The following is a 27122-nucleotide window of genomic DNA, read 5'->3' as shown; positions in this document are numbered from 1 at the left end:
CACAATAAAAAATTACAACCGAATCGATATTCCCATACATTTCGGGAAATACCAATTAAAATCTAAGGCCATACTAAGTAAAATTACATAATTCAAAATTACATAAATTAAAATTATGACAATCATAAAGAAAAATGCAGCATTATAATATGTATGAACATGCTCAATTTTTATGCTAAATCGCCTTTTAATTAGCCAATATCGTATATTACTCGGTTTTTACGGATTTGCGTGATTTCAACATTTTATAATCACAAAAATACATAAACTCATATTTATGCATAAGTTAATTACCCTAACCTCTTAGGACTCAAAATATAGTCTCCACTAGTAATTTGACCATAATTAACTTTTATTTACAAAAATTGTTCATAAATGGACCAAAATTACAAAAATAAGCTATTAAACTTCAAATAAATCCAAAAATTTCAAATAAATTCAAAATTCAAAATTTAAATTCATGAACATTCTGGAAAAATTCCATGACACTCATAATGTTCAAAATCTTAGGTTAAAAATTTCAAAATTTTTCCCGGAAAAACAATGTTGCGGTTTATCGATTTTTAATAAAAAATCATAAAAACATGGAAAAATTATTTTCATTAACTTTTCAATTTTAGATCTGAAAAATATAATAAAATGCAACATTAAACGTTTTTCCTAAGTCATAGAATATGTTTTATTAATTTTCAACTAATAATGTCACTATTTATGCCATTTTTCTTCAAAAATTCATAAATCATGCTAAAAGACTTCTTTATAGCCAATTATTTTACACACATCTTGTAAAATTGCATGTGACAACATATTAATTTTCTATGACCAGATTCGAAATTTAACTCATATTAACCTATTTTTCTCTTAAATCCGAATTTAATAATGAAAAATTCATTTTTCGAGCATAACAAGTGCAAAAATTATGAAAATTTACAGGTTATCTCAAAATAATATATGTAACAACATATCCAAAAACCAACTTAAAATTCGAAGTATAGCTAATTTTCGACCAAAAATGACATTTTTACTCATAAAATCACATTTAAATGCCATTATTATTAATTATGAACAATAAAAATCCGAAAAATTAACCAAAAATTCCTAAAACACTTTAGGACCAGAAATATTAACATGCATGTAATTATTTCGTGATATATCATAATAACACAAATTTTACAAGTTTTATTTTGTTATTCATATAACTCGGAAAAACTTTTAACCAATTTGCATGCAAACAACCGTGGCTCTGATACCAATTGAAGGAAATGTAGATTCATATACAATTTAACATACTCTTATATGTCAAAATAATTTGTCATAAAATTAAACATAGATTTTATGCATGCAAACAATATAATAAAAGAGAAGAAATCATATCCTTACATTGAAATTTCGGTTCAAATGGGCACAAAAGAAATCTCCTTTTCTTTTGTTCTTGAGCTTTCCAAATGGAAGAACAAGGATTCAAGTGTAGAATCTCTCCCAAAAGCATATACCCAAGGAATACATCTTAATAAACCAATACTATTTAGATCTAGTAATAATAATGGTTTTACAATAAAATTGATACAATATAAATTTTATTTTCACTCTTGAAATTTCGGTCAAGAGATGGTAATATTTGTGAGTTTATTTCTCTAGAATTATCATAAATTGTAGAGAGTTTTCAAGGATTTTCTTACACTAGGAAAAATAAGATGGGAGGAATGAAAAAAGAATGTAAAAGAGAAGAGCTTTCCTCTCTTTTCTTGTTGGTGGCCGAAAAAGGGGCATTGGGTAGTATGCCCAATGCCTTTTGTTTTTGCTCTTCACAAGAGACTAGGCATGCAAGCCTACTACCTAGTGTCATGATTGTGTTTTTATTTAAAAATAAATAACACAATATTTACTAAACACTCACCCATATTTCGGTTTTAAGTATAAAATGGAGAATCCATTTAATTTTGTCATTTGTCAAATTTGTCACATGTAACATGTTACATGACATGTTACGATGCAATGTATTTTTATCATATTAAAAATCAACATACTCATAAAATATGTCATTTACAAAATCGACTAGTAATTCGTAATTACTTGTACCAAAATATTTCACCAATTTATAAATCGTATTTATAATAATTCATTCAAATTTAATTGTTTCTTTAAACAATAATTTCATCCGAGTAATGATACAATTCGATTACTCAGACCGTATCTCATTTAATTACATTTCAATTTGATACGTAAATTATACTCACAAAATCTTCCGTCAATTTTAAGCAATTTAATTAACTCGTATCGGTATACGATTAATTAAATAATCAATTAAGAGTATTTCCCTATAGGTATGACCTAAGGGGATCAACTGATCACCACCGTCGCACGACAGTAATGTCAAACTCTAGTCAGCCAATCATTACCGATATGTGTGGACCAGTTGACTTGTAATATATTACATCCCACATGTATTCTTAAAATGAGATTTAATAATGATATTAAAATCACATGATCGCACTATTGTTTAGGACACATTTCCCAACAAGCACACCGCCCCATGGATCGACCCCGACTTAACCACTAGCTAGTTGTTTGTTGAGAATTATAAATGTGTTTGATTGGGAGACCCGACGACAATCTTACGCATCAAAATGGCGCCGTTGCCGGGGACTGTGTTATGTGATTAAGTTCTTACTTGTTTGTCTATTTTAATTGTGCTTTAACCTTGAGGAACTTGTTCGTCAAGGTTCGTTTTTACCGTTTTCTTGTAGTTTCCATGTTTGTAGTTGTACCCTTATCTTAGCTACGATGATGACACAAGACTTGACATATGGAGTATGTGGTGGATCTTTTGAGTATGACTATGGGTATGGGGAGTTTGAGGAGCAAGTCAACACAAACCTACCTTACAACTCATACAATGAAAATCCTAACTACTACCCCAAAGTTCCCCACCAAAACTCCTACATCCAATTTCCACAACAACCACCCACCCAATACCCACTTCATAATGAATTTCAATTGCCACAATACAACCACTTTCACACCCACCCACAATAAGAAGATGAACCCATTCAAAATGTGATTATCCAAATGATGGCAGACCAACAAAACTTCTTCAACCAAATGCTAGAGGAGAGCCAAAATAGGGACAATGTTCTTCAAGGCATTGTTACCCAAGGTGAGGAGTTGGAGTTTCAAATTGCCCAAATGAACGAAGCCCAAGTAACTACTCCTCACCACTCCTTAGACATTGATCATGAATGTGAGTTTGAAGGAGTTACCTTTGATAAGAAGTGGGAAGATCCAATCTCCTTGAGCTCTTGTGAGTATGAAAGTGTGGTATTTGATGAGGAAGATATGAGGTTGAGTAAGCCAAATACTCTTAACCATTGTGAGTATGAGGGTGTATCATTTGATATGAACAATGATGTGTTGGAGAAAGAATTATTAAGGAGAAGTGAAGCCCCTATTTATGATTCATATGGTGAAAGCGATGATGATGCATCTATGGAAGAAGATGATGAGGGAAAGATGGACTCAAATGATGAATGGAGTTATGGGATTAGCTTTCTTGAGGAACCCATCCTTGAGAAGTTTGAAGATTGCTTCGATGAAGAAGAGGAATGCCTTCATGAGAACCTTTTCGCACCCACTATGGAGCCCATGATAGTTGGAGATGATATTATGGACCTTCTCACGAAAGTCAAATCGACATACAAGAATTACTTAGTAGGGAAGCTCAAAGACAAGGCTAAGAAGGAGTCTACATGTGGAAATTTGGCATCCACTATCCCAACTCCTATAACATCCCATCATCCATGCCATGAAAGTTCGCCTTCTATCCTTGGAGAATTGACTAGTCCAAGCATTTGCGTCATCAACTTTGGAAGAAATAGGAGCAACCGGAAAAGCCCCCATGACAAGAATCTTAAGTTTGCTAGTTTTAAGAGCCGGGAAGGCCATCATCACAAAGAAAAAGAGAAGGGGAAGGAGTTCAAAGGGAGGTCTCTCATGGATTGACCCTACTCCATTTTGAAATGGTTCAAAACTTACACTTGCCTACTTGAAGACCATTCACAAGCCTTTGACCGGTTATTGAGTGCATTGAGCAACATGGACAAAATCAATAACCATGACAACAAGGAATGAGTTTTGTGGAGTCCTCCCTCAAACCACCATTTGTAAAATATCCTTTCCCTTGACTTTACATTACATTTACACTTGCATTTAGTTATATACATATACATTTAGCTTGCATTTGTATTATATTTCATATTGCATTTACATTAGTTAGTTCATATAGTATAGTTGCATTATAATATATCTCACATGATTCATATAGATAGTTGCATATAGAATAGAATTCATGCATAGTCACTAATGACCAAACCTATTCATTTCTACACTAGAAATAGTGCATAAATCGGTTTGGGTAGGTTTGATCATAGGTGACCATAGTCTACTATAAAAAATGCATCATCTATTGTAGATTAGTTTGCATTCATTTGTTATATATATATATATATATATATATATATATATATATATATATATATATATATATATATATATATATATATATATATATATATATATATATATATATATATATATATATATATCATATAGAATTGCATTTAGTTAGAGCATGCATTCATTCATATCACATCATTACATTTGCACTTCATTTCCATAAAATCAAAAATCCAAAAAACATGTATTTCTTTTTCATTGGTACTCCTACATGTACATTGAGGACAATGTCTAAAATAAAGTGGGGGATGGGAATTTATATTTCAAAAATGCCTAAAAATTGAAATTTTTTGAAAAATACAAAAACATGTCTTTTTGTTTCATAAACATAAAAACCATAACAATTTGAAAATTTGAAAAACCCAAAAACATGTTCATTTCCTTTTTTTTTTTTTTTTTGATAAATGTAAGTATTATATCAAAAGAAAACGTAACCATACAATGACACGGGTTTTATAGACCAGCCCATGTCACAAAGCAACCAGTGAGCCCATACAAAAAAGCCCAACAAAGACAAACACCATCAAAAAGCAAGCATACAACAAAATCAGATCAAAACATCAGAATTTGTTATCCAAACCCTAACCCTGTCACTCTTTCCTCTTCCATCTCCTGCGATCTCCTGCAACTCAGTCAAACGCCTCTCCCTAGCAGCCCCTCAAGCCACATAGCTTCTCTTCTACCCAAAACCCCTTTGTCCGGACCTCGAAATCTCATTTGTAGCTCATCCACAATGAATCGGGCAATGTGAATAGGTCGAGTAAGGGTAAATTCGTGTCTGCTCCTGTTTCTCTGCTGCCAAATGGTATAGAGACAGGAGTTGATTATTGCATCAAGGACCTCTAACTGTAGAGAATTACCTGTTTTTGCAAGCCGCCAATTGACCCAATTAAATTCGGGCCAAGGAGTCCCAACCCACTTTCCGACAGCAGCAATGACGATTTTTCTATATGGATAAGCAAAGAACAAATGCTCCACATTTTCAACAGCTCCCCCGCAGATGCAGCAGGTACTATCATCAGTTATCCCTAATTTGAAGAGTTTTTCTTTTGTATTCATGTTTCCATGATGATGAACCCATGCTATAAAGCTATGCTTTGGTATAGTGCATTTATTCCACACCAGAGTATGCCACTGTACTTCAGCTTCCCTGTTTCTTAGGAAATTATAGCCCTTACTTACAGTGTATCCCATATGATGTTGATTTGTCCATTATTGCTGTTGATATGCCTGCTGTAGCTCTAGTTTGACCTAACAGACCTTCCTCCATTACCACGATGTATTAGCCTTAGGGTAGTAGTCCTGCCAATTAGTACCTTTCAAATAAATGTGACCAACCCATCTGATCCATAAAGAGTCAGGCTTAGAATTAAGCCACCAGACTAGCTTCCCCACTGCTGCCTTGTTCCAAATAACATCATTTTTTAGCTATAAGCCCCCTTCTTTCTTTGGCCTACACGCTTTATCCCATGACACAAGAGGTGACCTCATAAAATCAACCCCTCATCCCACAAGAAATTCCTGCACACTTGTTCAATTCTGTGGATGACCCCATTTGGTAGAATAAACATTTGTGCCCAATAGCAATGAAGAGTCTTAAAAACTGCCCTTACCAGTACCAATCTCCCAGCATAGGACAATTTTCGTGCCCCCAGAACTCTGATTCTATTGATTATTTTATCAACCAGAGGCCGGCAATCCTTGGCTGTGAGCCTAGAAGTTTTAATAGGCACTCCTAAATACCTAAAAGGTAGGGCTCCCTCCACTAGGCCAGATATTTGGAGGATATCTTGCTTTAGGGATTGCTGGACTCCATTAAAATAAACATTAGACTTCCCTTTACTCATTTTGAGACCTGAAGCAGCTGAAAAAGTAGAGAAGGTCCTTAGGATGGTCATCATAGAAGGGGCATCTCCTTTACTAAAGAGAAGCAGGTCATCTACAAACATTAGGTGTGATAGCTTCATAGGTTTGCACAAAGGATGAAACCTAAATTGCATGCTCTCAGTTGAACAACTAAGCAATCTAGACAAGTATTCCATGCATATAGTGAATAAGAGAGGGGATAGGGGATCCCCCTGCCTGAGTCCTCTTTGGCCCTTAAAAAAACCAAACATATTTCCATTAAGACTTAGAGAATAGGTAGCTGTAGTGACACGTGTCATAATCCATCCTCTGAAGACTTCAGGGAAATTAAGGAAAGAAAGCGTCTGATCCAGGAAGTCCCACTCTATGGTATCATAGGCCTTCTGTAGATCCAACTTGATCAGACATCTAGGGGATACAGCCTGTTTCTCATACATTCTGACAATATCTTGACATATGCGAATGTTCTCCATTATACTCTTGCCCTGTATAAAGCCCCCTTGATTCTGAGAGATAAGATCAGGTAAAACTAGAGCCAACCTATTGCAAAGTAATTTGGATATGCATTTGTAAATTACATTACAACAGGTAATGGGTCTATATTCCAACACTGTAGTAGGCCTATCCACTTTGGGTATGAGAGTAATATTAGTGGCATTGAGCTGTTTGAGGAGTTTACCAGTCTGAAAAAAATCAGCAACAGCATGACATACCTCCTCCCCAACTGTGTCCCAAGCATCCTTGAAAAACTGACTTGAGTAGCCATCAGGACCTGGGGCTTTATCATTAGGAATGTGATGTAAAACCTCTTTAATTTCAGCATGGGTGATAGGAGCTAGTAGGTATTGAGAGTGCACATCATTGCAGATTTTCCCCTTGAGAACCATTGGCTGTTTAATTCTGGTAGTATTAGTCCTGGTACCCAAGAGCATTTTATAGTACTCTAAAAAGGCCCGCTGGATACCCATCTCCTCAGTATACACCTTATTCTTGTGATCTTTGATCTGATGTATAACATTCTTGCATCTCCTAGCTTTGATGATGCCATGGAAATATGCAGAATTAGTATCCCCCTCAGTTAGCCAATGAGGCTTTGCTTTTTGTTGAAGAAATTTCATTTTAGCTTGCTCTAAAAATAAGCTTTTTTTGTGTAGCTCATATTCTTCTTGCATTAATATCTCATCCCAGGCTTGTCCACCAGTTTCTGCTGTACCTGTACCAGCTTAGTTTGAGGTAATAAAGACCTATTTTCCACATCAGAAAAATGAGTTTTATTGAGTGTTTTAAGAATAGGTTTCAGCAACTTTAATTTCCTAACCAGGCTGTACATCCTTGTCCCCTTGATAGTCTGAGCCCAATTTGCAGCAATACACTCATGAAAACCAGGAGCTGTGCTCCACATATTGTAATATTTAAAAGGCCTACATTTGTTTTCATTATGATTAGCTTTGCTCACTAAACATGGTGTGTGATCAAAGTTACCTTCTGGAAGATAATCATAAACATCCTATCCAACCTGCTATACACCCTTGTCTCAGGGGGTTGTTTATTATTCCACGTGTAGAAGGCACCTGTAGCATGTATATCACTCAAAGCACAGTCCTCAATACACTGCTGGAATGGTTCAGCTTCACCCACACTAACTGTACCCCCAAGCCTTTCAATAGCCTGAGTTACACAATTGAAATCACCTCCTACAGACCAGGCCCCCATTACTTGAGTAGCTATCTTCCGGAGATTAGTCCAGAGCTCATCCCTCTCATGTATTCCATTAAAAGCATACACCATGGTAGTATAGAACTGAATTTGTGCTTGCTTATCAGTTATTAACATGTGGATATATTGTGCATTATATTCTAAGAACAGAATATCAACAAGAGATGGGTTCCACACCTCCCAAATCCAGCCACCCTTATGATAAGCTGATATGGTGGTCACACTCCAATCTTTAAAAACTTTATTAACAGTATTATTAAGCTTCTTGGGTTTAATTTTAGTCTCAAGGAGTCCAAAAAATCCCACATTATTACTAAGAAGAAATTTATTAATAACTTGCTGTTTCACCTCCTTATTCATCCCCCTCACGTTCCAAAATCCAAATTTTATCATGAAGAAAGGTTAAAGGGTTCAATACCATTTTTGCCACTGCCTGATGTGGGTGAGCTGGTTCCACTCAGCACATCCTTATAGGATGGAGAATGTTGCTGATCAGAATCAGACTGCATCCCTTGTCTAGTAGCCCTGATCTGTTTCACTTGAGATAAAGTTCCCCCATCAGACAACTGAGTTCTAGTCACTGGTGTATGCACATTGTCCATTGCTTGCTGCCCCTTAGTAGTATCTTTATTATCAGATGCTTGATGTGTATTGGTGACAAGTGTTACAGCTGGATTGCTGGTGATGGATCTTTCAGGATTCTTCAGCTGGACTGGTCGACAAATTTTTGGAGCAGGCTGAGCCTTCCTGACAGGTTTGCCCTTCCTACAGGTGTCTTTTTCATGCCCTAACAGTTTACATTTCGTACACATACTAGGTTTCCATTCGTACTCTATCTTAAGCTCCACCAAATTTTGTTTTTCATCCAAGAACTTGATAGTTTCAAGGAATTTCTGTCCCAATTGCAACTCCACCATTACCCTAGCAAACCCCAACCTAGTCTTCTGATCTGTGGCCTCATCACTCTTCACATACGTACCAACTAGGTTAGCAATTTTCTCTAGGCTCTTTCCCCAAAATTTTAAGGGTAACTTATGAATACGGATCCAAGCAGGTACACTCTTGACTGCCTCCTTGGTTAATTCAACATCTGGTAACCAAGGCCTGATAATCATGGGTTTATTATGAAACAAGAAATGTCCACTCCCCAACACTGCTTGTCTCATTTCCTCTGTTTGAAATTTTACTAAGAAAATTCCATTAGGTAAACAAGAGATCTTATCAATTGTATACTTACTCCATACTCTTTTCAGGAAGCCCTCTAAGGCCTGCCATGGGGGATTAGCACCAAGGATGAAGCCATAAACTGCATTTTGCCAGTACGCCAACTGATGTGACCATAATTTAAGCACATTTAGTCCCCGAATTAGCCTTGTTCCCATGCTTTTTAGTGCATATTTGGGTCATTTAATGTCTTTAGTCCTTTGTTTTGCATATTCTTTGAGGTTTTGTGTCCTTGGTAGGAAAGGAGTGCAAACCTTGCATTTTCACGGCAAAATAAAGCTAAATTGATTGAATTCAATGACCAAGCATCAAGGAGGGACAAGATTAGAAGGCCATTGTACATACTATAGTAGATGGGAAATGATGAGAAAAGATCCTTGCTCCCCGTGGAAATCCTCAAGGATTTTATGAAGAAAAAGGAAGAACAGAAAAAGGAAAGAAGCTGTAAGACAATCCGAGCGAATTGTCCACAAGACGCCCGTCCAGCAACCACAATCCGAGCGTCTTCCCCCAGTGGACGCTCGGCCAAATTCACCACAATCCGCCCGTCTTCCCCATCTGGACGCCCGTCCAGAATCACCAGAATCCGCCCGTCCCGTGCCCTGGACGCCTGGATTCTCTAACAGCCATTTCGTCTTCTACAAGCTTCAAGGAAGGATGCAGATCTTTTTCTAAGACCGGCGAAAAGGAGACCGGAGTCTCCCTGGAGACCGGCGATTCCTCAAGGACTTAATCGTCATTTAAGCCCTTAGTTAACCCTAATTTATGTACCTAATCCCCACTATAAATACCCCATTAGTCTAATTAGACGAGCATGTTCTTCTTAGCGATCTTTAGTGTAGTTAATATCAATCAAATCTCTCTTTAATCTTGTAATCAACATTTAATCAAGTTTTAATACAAGTTTCATTTCCTTAATCTCTCTTTTGTTCATCCTTTATTTTGGGTAATTGAAGATTATTTGGGTTATTATTGGTAGATTGACAACCTTCCAATCAAGCATCAAGTACTTCTATTATTCTTTGCTTTATTATTGGAATCATTAGTAGGTATAATTCTCTTAATCCCTTTTTAATTATTGTTAATCTTTTTCATTTATTCATCATGTTTTACTTTGTTGGTATGATTGACAACCTTGTTAGTATGTTCAACATGATAATGAGTGAGTAGTTTCCTTAGCTAGGGTTAATGGGTAATTAGGGGAAACCAACATGGGGGATGATTCATGCTTAAATTAAGATGTTTTCATAGTTTATTTACTTGCTTGTTGTGATCTCAACTTACGCACATGTTATGTTTGATGAAATGCGAGCCTATGAATCATTGCATTTTTTACCCATCACCTATCTTTTCAATGAGACGTGTAAAACATAAACCAACTCGAATCTCATTAGACCATGCATATTGATGCGTGTATTTTATATAAGGTTTTTACCTCATTTTTACACGCATTTCTGTATTATTTATGTAGCATCTAGCTACAAATACCCCCGAATATTCTACTTTGGTTCGTTTTATGTAATTTGCAGGAATTAACCAAAGAGGAGCTAAATCGAGCCTAATTTGTCCCAATTGCATGCATTTATGGAGAATAAGGAGCCGGTGCTTGGAATCTGACATTTTGGAGACGCGTGAGCTGATTTCGGAAGGTGTTTCAATGTCTAAGCGTGCCTAAATAGCTCGATCGAGTAGTTTTCTACTCGATCGAATTCTTTATATGCCTAAGGATGCTCGATAGACCATTTCGAGTATACACAAGAGGAGACAAAGCAAGGAGTACTCGATCGAGTAGCTTATTTCTACTCGATCGAGAGGATTGATGCACAGTTGCTCGATCGAGTGGTTTATTTCCACTCGATCGAATGGTTTGTCCTTCTATAGACTTTTTCCGCCTAATTTTCGTATGGGCTTTTGTAATTAGTCCATAGGTTAGATTAGGAAGGGATTTTCGTATGTAAAGAGAAGAGGGGGACGGCGTAAAGACTTCGACTCTCTTTTCTTCCCTCACACACTGACTTTTACTCTATACTTTGCTACGTTCATTGGATTCTTGCTTTCTTTCCACACTTTTGCTACTCGGATTCAGATTGTATTGGTACTATTATTCTTCCTTAATCCTTTAATCTTATTTATTGCTTTAATTCCCTTCTCTCTTTGATTGTTATCATAATTTCTTTAATTCAATCTTCTTTAGTTTTGTTATCATGTCTAGTTTCAATTATCTATTTGTTATTATTGTTAGTTCAATAATGATGCGTAGCTAATCCCCCTCTGCTAAAACTATAGGGGATCCATAATTATAAAGGGAAAGTAATTGATCTATTGGGTTAATGCTGGTATAATTTGTGTTGTTAACTGCTGCAATTAATTGTATCTGTTTAATTGAGTCGACGCAATTGGGCATTTATATCGTAGTGACCCTTGACCTGGACCGAAAGGTTGGAAAAGGCGAGACTAGCAGCGAACAATAGGGCATTGTAGTTAGGGCGAAAGCTAAGCTATTTGTGCTTTAGGGCGAATTGAGACCGAAAGGAGATATTCACTGCTCCTCAGACCGTATCTGCACTGACCTGAGACCTAGATTACTTGACTGAATGATTATGGTGAACCGTCTGTCTTAGCTGTTTTCTCTACTTGGTTATCTTTATTCTCTTATCCTTTACTCTCTTCCTTACTCTCATTAGTTTAGAATCAATCAATTAAAACCCCCCATTTGGTTACCGAGACGAACTTAGACTTAGCTGACATTTTCCCATCTCCCTGTGGATTCGACCCGACTTCCCTAGCTATATTAGTTAGAGTCAGTTGGTATTTTTGATAGGTATACGACTGCCCTGTCAAATTTTGGCGCCGTTGCCGGGGAGGTGGCGCAACTTTGTTGCTTTATTTGAGTTTGTCTCTCGTCTCAAGGAATTTATTCCTTGAGACTGATCTCATTTTCTGCAAAGTTTTGATTAGTTTTGCAGGATTAATTGTTGCTTTGTAAAGTCTATCTGCCAGAATGCCTAAATTAGCCAGCCATTCAGAGCCTAATGTGGATTCAATTCCAAAAGCTTTCCTACTACCCATTGCTGATCAGGGAAACTTTGGAATCCACCCATCTTACATACAGCTGGTGGAGAGAAATCTCTTTAGGGGGTACCTAAAGGAGATCCATGCAGGCATATAGAGCTGTTTACAGAGTATTGCTCTACCATTCCCCTTTCTGCTGGGGTAACACAGGACAAAGTGAAGGGAACCCTCTTTCCCTTTTCTTTAGCTGATGATGCCCGGGAGTGGTTGAGAGACCTTGATAGGGAGGCAGCCGGTGTAACCGACTGGAGTTCCCTTGCTTTAGCCTTTTACAGGCGATATTTTCCACCGCAGCGCACCAATGCCTTGAGAGATCAGATTAGTTCTTTTGAGCAGCTGTCTACTGAAGATTTGAATGGGGCATGGACTAGGTTCAAGAAGCTTGTCCGTTCTGTGCCGCATCACGGGTTCAAGAAATGGTTCCTTTGTACCCAATTCTACAATGGGTTATATCGGAGCGAGAGAGCTATTCTTGACAGCATAGCTAAGGGGAGATTCACGAAGAATGTTGAAGATGACCAAGGGTGGCGTCTCATTGAGGCGATGGCTATTCATGTCTCTGAATATGGAAATCCCCGAGGTAGTGAGCAAGTTATTGAGTCAGCAGCTGCTGGAGTGGAAGGTCCTAGCAAAAGTCTAGTTAATGTGGAGATTACAGAAGTTTCAGGCAAGAGTGCTCAGGTTTGTTCGATTACTGAGTATGTTGAGCTATGTGGTAGATGTGGTATGGAAGGGCATGACCCTATTGGATGTCTGGCAAGTACAGAGCGTGTCCTTGCTTATCAGAAATACAAGCAAGGAGTTCCTTTTTCTCAGCTGTACGAAGAAATAAGGAATGCTCCTACTCCTTTTACGCCAGCACCGCAACCGGTTTCTCCTCCTGTAAATCAAGAAATTGCTGAACTAAAATCCTTTATGTTGAGCATAACACAACAGTTTGATGAGAAGTGCAATAAGAAAGAAACTGTCATAGCGGAATTGAGAGAACAAGTCGCGCAGTTAACGCTCGCGAAAGATCAAGCCAAGCTTCTACCGATAAGCGATTCAGCCAATGCAATGAATCTCCAAGTGAGCCTTACTCATGAAGGGCCAAAAGTACCAAAAGACGGGGTTTTGATAGCTGAAGATACCCTGGAGGATGATATAGACGTGTTTCTGGACGAAATTGTGGCTGCGTGTATTCCAGATACTCGATCGAGTGAAAAATCTACTCGATCGAGTAAATTATTTCATCCCATCACTCGATCGAGTGATAAATCTACTCGATCGAGAAGTGCAGAAATTGAAGATGCTCGATCGAGTGATATTTTTACTCGATCGAGTAAATCTGCTAAAGAAATCACTCGATCGAGTGATATAAATGCTCGATCGAGTAAGGCAGAAAAGGGGAATGGTCGATCGAGTAAGGAGAGTGGTCGATCGAGTGAATCTCAACAAGAAATCACTCGATCGAGTAATAAAAGTACTCGATCGAGTACCAGAAGTGGCGGAGATCCTATTTTACTACCCAATTCCGCTACCGTGTCATCTTCCCTTGCTGTGGAGACGTCACGCATTGACAAAGGTAAAGAAAAAGTTGCGGGTCCACTCATTGCTACTAGAGTGCCCTTCCCAGGTCGTCTGAAGGATGCAAAGATCGAGCGATAGTACGGTAAGTTTGTGGACGTTGTGAAGAACCTCCAGGTAACTGTCCCTTTTACCGAACTTGTTACTCAGGTACCTACTTACGCTAAGTTTATGAAAGACATCGTGACACGTAAGAGAAATTTGAGTGAATTTGAGACAATTTCATTTATGGAAGAGTCTAACAATTTGCTCTTAAACAAGGCTCCTCCCAAAATGAAAGACCCGGGTAGTTTTTCTATTACCTGTATTATAGGCAAAGTGGTTATTGATAAGGCTCTTTGTGACTTAGGAGCCAGTGTTAGTGTCATGCCCCTGTCTGTCTGCAAGAAACTGAACATGAGTCATCTTAAAATGACTAACATTACCCTACAAATGGCTGATAGATCTGTTAGGAAGCCTTTAGGTGTCTTAGAGGATGTGCCTGTGAAAATAGGCAAGATCCTTATTCCAGTCGATTTCATTATTTTAGATATAGCTGAGGACATCCGGACCCCAATTATCTTAGGAAGACCATTCCTTTGTACAGCTGGGGCCGTTATTGATGTCAAACAAGGGCGTTTGACTCTTGAAGTAGGGGATGACGTGATCACTTTCAGTCTGCCTAGTACTTTGGCTCGGCCAATGATAGAGGATACTTGTTATTCGGTTGATATTATTGACGAGTCTATTTATGACTTCTGGTCGGGTTCTTTTATGAAGGATCCACTAGAAGCTCTTATGCTTTTTGATGAGTGTGCAGATAGCCCAGATGACGATGACACTATGTTGGATTTGCTTGTTGATGAATTAGATGAGCCTGAACTCACCGAAGCTGAGGGAGAGCAAGTGGAACATATGATTAGCACTCTTTGCTCTATTGAGGTAAAGGTACCGGAACGTAAGCCTCTCCCTTCTCATCTAAAATATGTTTTCTTAGACAATACTAAGCAATTTCCAGTCATTGTTAGTGCTAAGCTTGATGATGATCAGCTAACCTCTCTGTTAGCTGTACTTAAGAAAAACAGGAAAGCACTGGGTTATTTTCATTGGACGATATCAAGGGGATTAGTCCCGATATTTGTATGCACAAGATAGAGCTGGAGGAAGATCACAAACCTTGCAGGCAGGGACAGCGCAGACTGAACTAGAAGATGCAGGATGTTGTGATGGCTGAGGTAATGAAGCTGCTCGACGCATGTATTATTTATTCTGTTGGTAATTCTAAGTGGGTGAGCCCAGTACAGGTGGTCCCGAAGAAAGGAGGGACAATTGTAGTCAAGAATGATAAGAATGAGTTAATACCTACTCGAGTAGTGACTGGTTGGCGGATGTGTATAGATTACAGACAGCTTAATGCCGCCACCAAGAAAGATCACTTTCCCCTTCCTTTTATTGATCAAATAGTAGAAAGGTTAGCTTCTCATAAATTTTTCTGCTATTTAGACGGGTATTCAGGGTTCTTTCAGATCCCTATCCACCCAGACGATCAAGCTAAGACCACGTTTACTTGTCCTCAGGGCGTATTTGCTTATCGCAGGATGCCCTTTGGTTTGTGTAATGCCCCTGCCACCTTCCAAAGGTGTATGATGGGGATATTTTCAGAGTATATTGAGTCTATTATGGAGGTTTTCATGGACGATTTCAGTGTTTATGGAAGTGATTTTTCTAACTGTCTGTCTAACCTTGATAAAGTGTTGCAGTATTTGTATTGAGGTTAATCTTGTCTTTGAATCGAGAGAAGTGCCATTTCATGGTCAACGAGGGAGTTGTCTTAGGGCACTTAGTTTCGATAGGGGAATAGAAGTTGATAAAGCAAAGGTGGAAGTGATTAAACAATTACCACCTCCTGTTAATGTTAAGGGGGTGAGGAGTTTCCTTGGCCACGCCTGCTTTTATCGCCGGTTTATCAAGGATTTCTCAAAAATTGGTAAACCACTTACACAGCTTCTTTGCTTAAGAATGCCCCTTTTGTGTTTTCGACGAGTGTCTTTTGCTTTTCACGGGTTAAAGCGGGCCTTAGTCTCGCGCCGATCATACAGCCTCCCGACCGGGACTTGCCGTTTGAGATAATGTGTGATGCCAGTGACTATGCACTAGGAGCGGTGCTAGGCCAAAGGAAAGACAAAGCTTTGAATTCTATCTACTATGTGAGCCGAACTCTGGATGAGGCTCAAGTGAAGTACACTACAACAGAAAAAGAGCTCCTAGCTGTAGTTTATGCCTTAGAGAAGTTTCGTTCTTATTTAGTTGGGTCAGAAGTTACTGTTTTTACTGACCATGCAGCTTTGAGGCATCTACTTGCTAAGAAGAAGGCTAAACCATGGCTACTGAGATGGATACTTCTTCTCTAGGAGTTTGATTTGCAGATTAAGTATAAGAAAGGAGCTGAGAACGTTGTAGCTGATCATCTGTCGCGCCTGACGCGACAGGAAGGGGAAGATCCTCTACCTATTGATGATTCTTTTCCTGACGATACTCTTTTTGCTATTATATCGTCTATTGTTAACCAAGAGCCTTGGTATGTAGATATAGCTAACTTCGTTGTCAGTGGCAAGCTGCCCCCTGACCTTTCTCATCAGCAGAGGACGCGTTTTCTGTATAACGCTAAGCAGTATTTCTGGGATGATCCTTATTTGTTTAACGAATGTGCAGACGGTCTCTACAGACGGTGTATTCCGCAGTGGGAGCCCAAGGTAGTCCTGGAAGGCTGTCACTCCTCATCCTATGGTGGTCACCACGGTCCATCGCGCACCGTGGCTAAGGTACTTCAGTCTGGTTTTTACAGGCCTTCTTTGTTTGCTGATGCTAAGTCTTTTGTTTCAGCTTGTGACGCTTGCCAACGATTGGGAAACATTTCGAAGAGACATGAGATGCCACAAAATGGTATCTTAGAGGTTGAGGTTTTCGATGTCTGGGGCATTGATTTCCAAGGACCGTTCCCATCCAGTAAAGGTAACAGGTATATCTTAGTGGCTGTTGATTATGTGTCGAAATGGGTTGAGGCAATTGCCTCACCCCATTGTGATGCCAAGACCATGATAAAAATGTTCAAAAAGGTCATATTTCTCCGATTTGGTGTCCCAAGGGTCGTCATTAGTGATGGGGGAATGCACTTTAAGGAAAAGAAACTAACTTCTATTCTGTCTAAAGTTGGTGTCCAACACCGGCGTGGTTTGGGGTATCATCCCCAAACTAGTGGTCAGGTCGAGGTCTCTAACCGCGAGTTGAAAGAGATCTTGTCTAAGGTAGTTTCTAAATCACGGAAGGACTGGAGTCTTAAGTTAGAGGACACATTATGGGCCTACAGAACTGCCTTTAAGACACCGATTGGTGCATCTCCTTATAGGCTAGTTTATGGGAAATCATGTCACTTACCTGTTGAATTGGAATGTAAGGCTTGGTGGGCAATTCGTGAGCTTAAATTTGATCCTAAGTTGTGTGGTCAGAATCGTCTTTTGCAGCTAGATGAGTTGGAAGAATTTAGGCTTAATGCCTATGATAGCTCGCGCATTTACAAAGAAAAGACGAAGAGATGGCATGACAAGAGAATTCTACCTCGGGAGTTTCATGTTGGGCAAAAGGTGCTGCTGTTTAATGCCCGGTTGAGATTGTTTCCTGGCAAGCTGAAGTCTAGGTGGAGTGGTCCTTATACGGTGACAGTAGTTACCAAATTTGGGTCCGTGGAGCTCGAAGACTCTGAAGGTAGTAGGTTCAAAGTAAATGGGCAATATGTGAAGCATTACTACGAGACAAATGAAGCAGACAATCGTGTTGAAGTCTTGTACTTCGACGAGCTTAACGCACCAGTCAATTGACGCCAGAAAGGTCGTGCGGGACCTCTTAAACCAGCGCTCTCCGGGAGGCAGCCCGGACTGTTTTATTATACTTTTGTTGAACATTTTGTTTTTCTTTAGCTTTTTGTTGAACCTTAGACGCTGTTTTACGAACTTTTTATGTTCTCCTTGCTTTTAACGCGTATGTTTGCAGGTCCAGTTACTTGATCGAGTAGTTTTTCTACTCGATCGAGCACTTTTGGGGAAATTTTCACTCGATCGAGTGATATTATTACTCGATCGACCAAATCAAAAATCCCGCTTACTCGATCGAGTAGTTTTCTACTTGATCGAGCCCTTCCAAATACCGGTTTACTCGATCGAGCTGTTCCAAGTTGCTCGATCGAGCAGTTATCTCTTTCAGCCGCTATTTTACGTCTATGGAGCTACTGTTTGACTTTCTTTGACCTCCCAAGTTCATGGTCGGTTTGGGGAGGTCCCTCTTCATGACGTATTGTAAGTTTTCCGACTCCACTCCTCCTTTTCTCTTTAGTTTGCATTTCTTTCCCTATTTTTGGTACAATGAGGGCATTGTACGGTTTGGTTTGGGGAGGTATGAATCCATATCTGTGTTTGTCTACATGTTTTTCTTGCATTTCCGCTTGCACGTTTATTTATTTTAGCATGCATTGTTGCTTTTACTTCAAAAAAATCATAAAATTCAAAAAACAATTTCATGTTTAATTTGAGTCGGAACGTTTGAACTTTGACGCTACATTGAACCCTTACTTGAGCCTTGCATATTCTTGAAATTTAGTTGGCATGATTATGTGCATAATCTACGAGTTTTCGTTTCTCTCCTATCTGAACGAATAGACTTGATTCATTATATCGGCATGCTACATTACATTCTGAGGTTAGAGCTTTATAAACTGGTGACATTCATGACCGGTTTCGTTTAGGATGTGAGTAGTACTCTCTTTAAGGCATGTAACATCAATTTGCATAAACATGAGTCTAGTCTTCTTAATACCTGTACGCATTCGGTCTGTGGATGGTGACACATGTTAGGAGAGGCAGTTTCCTTTATTTCGTTCTACCCATGAACCCCACATAGCCAAATTGCCTTTTTGTCCTATTAGCTACTTTCTATAATACTTCCTACCCTAGCCGAGCTAGTGACGAGTAGTTGTTGGAATGTTTTACTGCAATATGGTTATTTTATCTGATTTCAGCAGTTGGTGGAAGAATTGAAGGGAATGAAAGAAGAATGATGAAATGAAAAATGAAAAAAAAAACGAAAAGAATAAGAAAAGAAGAAAAAGAAAGAAAAATCATGTGCGAAGAAAAATGAGAATTTGTATAATGATTTTCACTCCCATGTTTTAGTTATATCCTATGGGTAGTTGGCAAGTTCTTGGGGTTTCGTGAGTTTAGTGCATGGAATTTGCACCGTTTTCATCTTGATATATTGAGTACGAAGTTGGGATGCAGTTTATATTTGGATCTGTTGTTGCTAGCCTGGCTATTAACTCCACATATCCAAATTCATCTTAGCCCCTTTTACCCATTACCTCACTTACCCAAATGTAAGTCCTCGGCATGTGTCTTGGTCATTAGTATGGTTGGAATGCGTATGTACGGTTGTAGAGACTTTATTCTTGTTAACTGCATGCATGTTCTTATAGGTCGAGTTAGATGAGTGTCTTTGCTTCTTTCTATCTTTCATATATATACTCACCTTGTGCCCAATTTTGAGTGATGAGCGACCCGCGAGAGTCCGATATCTTATGAGTCTTGCAAGGTCGACGGTTCAGTAAGTTTGAAACATTGATTTAACTCGTTTGCACTTCTCATTTGCCACTCTGTCAGTTGTTGCATTAAACTGGTTTTGGTGGGCGATTTGTAGTTGATGCGTTGGTCCCGTTCCACTGTTCATTCTTAGTTGCATTCATATTTTGCTTGGGGACAAGCAAAGGTTTGGTTTGGGGAGATTTGATGCGTGTATTTTATATATGGTTTTTACCTCCTTTTTACACGCATTTCTGTATTATTTATGTAGCATCTAGCTACAAATACCCCCGAATATTCTACTTTGTTTCGTTTTATGTAATTTGCAGGAATTAACCAAAGAGGAGCTAAATCGAGCCTAATTTGTCCCAATTGCATGCATTTATGGAGAATAAGGAGCCGGAGCTTGGAATCTGACATTTTGGAGACGCGTGAGCTGATTTCGGAAGGTGTTTCAATGTCTAATCGTGCCTAAATAGCTCGATCAAGTAGCTTTCTACTCGATCGAATGCTTTATATGCCTAAGGATGCTCGATCGACCATTTCCAGTATACACAAGAGGAGACAAAGCAAGGAGTACTCGATCGAGTAGCTTATTTCTACTCGACCGAGAGGATTGATGCACAGTTGCTCGATCGAGTGGTTTATTTCCACTCGATCGAGTGGTTTGTCCTTCTATAGACTTTTTCCGCCTAATTTTCGTATGGGCTTTTGTAATTAGTCCATAGGTTAGATTAGGAAGGGATTTTCGTATGTAAGACTTCGACTCTCTTCTCTTCCCTCACACACTGACTTTTACTCAATACTTTGCTACTATTCATTGGATTCTTGCTTTCTTTCCACACTTTTGCTACTCGGATTCGGATTGTATTGGTACTATTATTCTTCCTTAATCCTTTAATCTTATTTATTGCTTTAATTCCCTTCTCTCTTTGATTGTTATCATAATTGCTTTAATTCAATCTTCTTTAGTTTTGTTATCATGTCTAGTTTCAATTATCTATTTGTTATTATTGTTAGTTCAATAATGATGCGTAGCTAATCCCCCTCTGCTAAGACTATAGGGGATCCATAATTATAAAGGGAAAGTAATTGATCTATTGGGTTAATGCTGGTATAATTTGTGTTGTTAACTGCTGCAATTAATTGTATCTGTTTAATTGAGTCGACGCAATGGGGCATTTATATCGTAGTGACCCTTGACCTGGACCGAAAGGTTGGAAAAGGCGAGACTAGCAGCGAACAATAGGGCATTGTAGTTAGGGCGAAAGCTAAGCTATTTGTGCTTTAGGGCGAATTCAGACCGAAAGGAGATATTCACTGCTCCTCAGACCGTATCTGCACTGACCTGAGACCTAGATTACTTGACTTAATGATTATGGTGAACCGTCTGTCTTAGCTGTTTTCTCTACTTGGTTATCTTTATTCTCTTATCCTTTACTCTCTTCCTTACTCTCATTAGTTTAGAATCAATCAATTAAAATCCCCCATTTGGTTACCGAGACGAACTTAGACTTAGCTAACATTTTCCCATCTCCCTGTGGATTCGACCCAACTTCCCTAGCTATATTAGTTAGAGCCAGTTGGTATTTTTGATAGGTATACGACTGCCCTGTCACATATAGTTGAGTAGGAAAGATTAAGTCGACTTGTAGGTGTTGTACAATCTAATCGATTCGGCTCCAGGACCCAAACTTTCCTAGGATTGTAAGAAATAAACCAACTCGATCCATCACAACAATAATTGCTTTCTTATAATTTGAGAATATGTTTGTATGATCAATTTCCATGAATCCCCTATGACCCCATGACACCCTAGTGCCTTTTATCAATTGTTTACATCCCTTTTTAATCATCTTGCTTGTTTACTTTTATTGCTATTTAGTTTAGTGATCTTCTATTCAAACCCCAAATTGTGATACCCCTAGACACCGCTAGTTGCAATTGAAAATCTCATCTCAATTCCCGTCCCTTGGGATCCGACCTTTACTTGCCTCTTTACTAATTGTAGAGTTGTTTGTGAAGTTATAAATTATGTTTTGGTCTAGGTGCTCCTCACGACAAGTACCGAAAACTAAACCTCCATCGAGAGTCGGACAAAAAATGGAGCCGTTGCCGGGGACGGTGTTAACTTGAATTAGATTTTCTTATATTGTTATTAGTTGTGTCTTTCTTTGACTTGGGGAAGTAAAACTCCTCAAGGTTTGTTCTAATTATTTTCGAGTTGTTTGATATTTTGCATGTCTAGAAGATCACAAGGTAACTTGTTACCCTTTAATCACGAAATTGAAAGGACTTTGACAAACAATAGAAGACTTGCAAGGAGAACTTTGAGAGGTATTGGTGAGGTTGTAGATATTCAACCAAACACTATTGAGTTCATCAACCCTTTTGCAAGAGAAGGTGAGGAGTACCCAATACAAAATCCAACACAAAATCAACCCACAATGCCTAAGTTTTCATCACATTCCGTACCAACCGAGGAGAAGACCCTCACTCTCATATGGAGACTTTTTGTGACTATTGTGATGCGATATCTCAAACCGGTGTAACTCAAGACCAAATTCGATGGGTATTATTTCCTTTTTCTCTAATTGGCACCGCGAAACAATGGTTGAAAGGCCTTGATAAGGCTACTCTCGGAATTGATTCTTGGAAGAAGTTGGCTCTAGCTTTCTACAAAAAATTCTATCCAACGGAAAATACTAACATGCTAAGAGCTCAAATTACGGGCTTTAAGCAAAGAGATGAAGAATCTTTGTATGAAGCTTGGGAGCGATTCAAGGGAATTTGTCGCTCATTTCCTCACCATGGACTTTGCGAGTGGTTCTTGGTACAACAATTTTGGAACGGTCTTTATGAAGACTCAAGAAACATTCTCAACATGGGATCAAATGGAATGTTCACGGAAGTTGATGATAATCAAACTTGGAACAAAATTGAGGAAATGGCGGTCCATAATTCAAAATATAGTAGACCTCGCAAGGCTACTAGAGGAGGAAAGCATGAAGTGGACTCTATTACTCAATTGGGTGCTCAACTTAGTGCTCACATTGATACCATCAATTTGAAGTTTGAAAAAGTTATGGCTAGACTTGAAGAAGCCTCAAAATGACCAAAGCATCATGTTAATGCCATGACGGCATCTTCATCAATCCCAAGTGGGATATGTGAGAATTGTGGAACTTTAAGACATGACCAAAGTGAATGTAGGGGAACAAATGAACATGTGAATGCTTTCCAAGCATACAAGAGTGGTACCCCTTACTCCAATTATTACAATGAGAATACCAAATTCCACCCAAATCTCTCATACAAAAGCCAAAATGTTCAAAACCCGCAACCAACATACACCCCACCTCCCATGAGAAACCAAAATCAGAGACCCTTTTACAACCAAAACCAAGGTTACCAAAATCAAACTCCATACAATCAACAAAATGACCAAGGTTTTGATGTTCAAAAAGCGGTCCTCCAAATGCAAAAGAATCAACAAGAGTTTTTCACTCAAATGCAAAAAGATAGTCAAGCAAAGAAAATCACCATCAACAATATCCTAGCTCACACCAAAATGTTGGAAACCCAATTGACTCAACTAGCATCTTCAAGCTCACAAAGACAAAAGGGGCAATTACCACCTCAAATTAATCCCCCAAGACATGAAACGGTTAATGCCATTCACTTGAGGAGTGGTACAAGGTATGAAGCACCAAAGAAGCAAGTTGAGGATGAAGTTCTGGAAGCTAGTGACAAAGAAGAAGTTGTGCAAAACTCCAAGGATGGGGAACCATCAAAAGAAGAATTTTCAAAGAAAAATGAAGACAAGGTCAAGGAGAAGGAGCCCATTGGGATTAGACTTCCTTTTCCAAGTCGTCAAGCCAAGCCTAAATTTGATGACCAACTTGGAAAATTTATGGAAATTGTGAAGAATTTGGAAGTCTCAATTCCTTTCACGAAATTAATCAATCACGTGCCGGCCTATGCAAAGTATATGAAGGACATCCTTACTAAGAAGAAGTCGATCCGGAAACTTGAGACTATCGCCTTCACTAAGGTGAGTAGTGCAATACTTCAAGGGAGTTCACCTCCAAAACTAAAAGATCCGGGAAGCTTCTTAATACTGTGTACCATTGGCGACACGACGATCAACAAAGCCCTATGTGATCTAGGGGCTAGTGTGAGTGTTATGCCGTACTCGGTGAGTAAAAGGTTAGGGATGGGAGAGCTTAAATGCACCAATATCACACTCCAAATGGCCGATAGATTGACGAAGACACCATTAGGGATATGGGAAGATGTTCCCGTACGAGATGAGAAATTTTTCATCCCGGTGGACTTTGTCATTGTTGACATGGAAGAAGACTCCAACATTCCAATCATTCTAGGTAGACCTTTCTTGCACACCGCGGGTGCGGTGATTGATGTAAAGCATGAAGAGCTCACTCTAGAAGTGGGAGATGAGATAATAACATTCAATCTTGACAAGACCATGAGAGCTCCCCGTTTGCATGAACCATGTTTTATGGTTGATCATTATAGCCGGAAGGATGATAGGAAGAAGTCGGAATTCCAATGAAAGAAGAAAATCGATGATGCTCCATTCAAAGAGCAAGTGAATTGTAACAAAGAGAGCTTGAAAAGCTCACCAAAGTCAAGCAATGAAGAGGATGGCCTCATTGTCCAAGACAAGAAAGTGGGAGAGTTGTCTCTATCAACTCAAGAGATCTTTAGTGATCAAGTAGATGAAGTCTGTGGTCTTTGGGACGATGAGTTTGAAGGGATTTTTAATCCCTATATTGGTAATGCTATCGATCAAGACCAACATGAAGGACAACAAGGGCAAAGATCTATTGAGGATCTTTATCATGACAATGAACAAGCTTTTGACTACTTCTTCAAGGTGTTGAGCAACATCAACAACACCTTGGACATGCCCCCATGACATCTCACTAAGGATGAGAGTTTGTTGGAGTCCTCTCCAAACTACCATTTGTAAATATTTCTAACTCCCTAACTTGCATTTTAATTCTTACATTACATTATTGTCATTTTTTGATTTTTATGCTTTGATCAAGATAATTATCATTTTTGAGAGAAGTGAGGGAGGGACTAATTATTTTATTGATATGTAGTGCTTTAGCTTAGTGTGGGGATAGCAAATGCCTAGGCTATTCATGCCTTTGTAGTGCCCCTACAATGAAGAACACGGGATTTGAAGAATGAAAAATGACACGGGATATGCAAGTGCACGGATGGAACTGAATGCGGGTAGACCAGGTGGAATCCGAGCGTCCTTAAGGGGAATCCGCTCGTCTTATGGGAATCGAGCGTCTTTGGCATAATTCGTCCGTCCAAATGAGCTGCAAAATTAAAATTTTGGGACTGTAAGAGAATCCGAGCGTCCCAGTAGAGAAGACGCTCGTCTGAAAGAATCCGCTCGGCTTTGCAGGAAGACGCTCGTCTTTTTGCCCGTGCAAAATAAGAAAACTCGCTGTAACAGAATCCGCCCGTCTTCAAGGGAATCTGCTCGTCCTGCAACTGAAGAATCTGAGCGTCCTAGCTGAAAGACGATCGTCTTTAGGCGAGAATTCCTGAACCCAGATTGAACAGAATCTGATCGTCCCGAAGGGAATCCGCTCATCTTCCCCCTGCAGATTCGAAATTTCGGGTGTTTTTAAATACCCCTCCCACAATCATTTCTTCATTCATACATTCAAAACACTACCAAAAACCCCAAAACCCTCATCCTCTCCATCACTAAAACAAAATTTCCTCAACCAAATTCAACAAAATCAAAACCAAACTTCCTTATAACAACAATTAATCACTCTTTTTCAAACAATAATCAATCCAAGCACCAAAATCTTCAACCTTTGAGTCGATTTTTGAAATACAAAGGCAAAGCCTTTCATCATTTTTAAATCGATTTGGGTATAATTGGAAATTGAAGATTTTTAATCTTTTCTTGGTATAATCATCAATGACAAGAACAAAAGGATCAACAAAGGCACCCAAGGCAAAGACACTCTCAATAAGGCAACAAAGCCTTCAAGCAAAGAAAGCTTCAATGGCTATGGTGGTAGCTAGTGCAAACTTGGAAGTTCAACAACAACAAAATCCTCCCTTGGAAGCAACAACAACAACAACTCCGGAAATCGCTCAATTATCAAACTATCCGAAGGTAATTTTCATTTCTAACTCCTATAGGGATACATTTGCCAAGGATGCTAAGAAATCCATTCTACCCACAAAATTCATATGTGAAGATGCCTTGAACCAATTGGGTGTCCTTGAACAAACAAAAGCCTTCTTTGAAGCCATGGGGTTGGAAAAATTGTTTGCTACAAAAGAATTGACATACCCCTCCCTTACCTTGGAATTCCTAAGTTCTTTGAAAGTGACTAAGGTAGAGACTAGAGAATACATCGAGTTCCGCCTTGCCAATGTTAATAGGCGCATCACCTTTGATGTTTTGAGTAAAGCATTAGGTCTTAGTGATACACCTCGTTATTATAAGAAGCCCGAAAAATATGACCCCGCTCCTTTTTGGGAGGCAATTTCCGGGAAGAAATTTGAGAACTTTCATGCTTGTCGCGCTCTATTAGTCCACCATCCGGGCATTAGAGTGTGGCACAAGATCATCGGGAATACTATCATTGCAAGAAAAGACACTAACCACTTTTCCAAGCTCGATTGTGTTCTACTTGAGTCGGCCTTAAATATTGGAAGGGAATTCACCAAGCCTTATAATGCTCTAAGGCTTTTGGTCGAAAGATGGCTCAAAATTGATTGTGGGAAGGAAGGCACCGCTTTTATCGTAAATGGAGGTCTAGTTACTCTCTTGGCCAAACACTTTGATCCAAATTTCAACAAGGATAGCAAGTATGTGGCAAAAAAAGGAGGTCACCTCATTGACATGGATGCCATGATTAACAAGTACAAGTGGGTCAAGCATAATCCTCTTGACACCAAATATGGGTGGCTTACCAATGATGCTAGATCTTTTACTTTGCCTTCCAAGATATGTCGTTTGAGTGTCCATCGAACAAACTACCTTCTTCCACACTCAAAGGAAGACGAATACATCATCCGTAAACAAAGGGGCTAAATTGAAATGCCCTCCTCCTACATTGTCACACCACCATATCAATTCAAATATCAAGAGTTCAAGCCCGAAGGTGTTGAAGTGGGCAATGACTACATGACTCTACTTATGCAAGAGATGCACAAACAAGCTTATAAGGATCGGGAAGACGCATAATTGGCCCAATATCCACCCCTCCTTCATTTAGCTAGGCAAGGACTACTTGATCCTTCATGTCCTTTGCCTAGTTGGGCGGATAAGGAAGTCTTATTTCCAAGTGCATCTAGGGGTGAGAGACCGGGTGACGATGAGGTTGTCGGTGATGAGGTTGTTGATGATGAGGGTATTGTTGAAGAGGTAAATTAACAAGAAGAGGATGATGAAGGAAGTGAGCAAGGAAGTGAAGAGGGGAGTGGAGATGAGTCCACTTCTATTGAGGAAGATGATGACAATGATGATATGGTGGAAGACTAGCAAGC

The 27122-nt window shown here is 39.1% G+C and overlaps 1 non-coding gene across 1 annotated transcript; it reads right to left on the bottom strand.

Annotated features, from left to right (window-relative positions):
* Positions 1-22269: 22269 nt before the first annotated feature.
* LOC141597687 (small nucleolar RNA R71) lies at positions 22270-22376 on the bottom strand. The gene has a single exon (XR_012522908.1). It is a non-coding gene; the product is annotated as a small nucleolar RNA R71 (small nucleolar RNA).
* Between the last annotated feature and the right edge of the window lie 4746 nt (positions 22377-27122).

Source organism: Silene latifolia, chromosome 8 (assembly GCF_048544455.1).
Source record: "Silene latifolia isolate original U9 population chromosome 8, ASM4854445v1, whole genome shotgun sequence".
Lineage (NCBI taxonomy): Eukaryota > Viridiplantae > Streptophyta > Magnoliopsida > Caryophyllales > Caryophyllaceae > Silene > Silene latifolia.
This window is presented reverse-complemented; position numbering and strand designations above follow the sequence as displayed.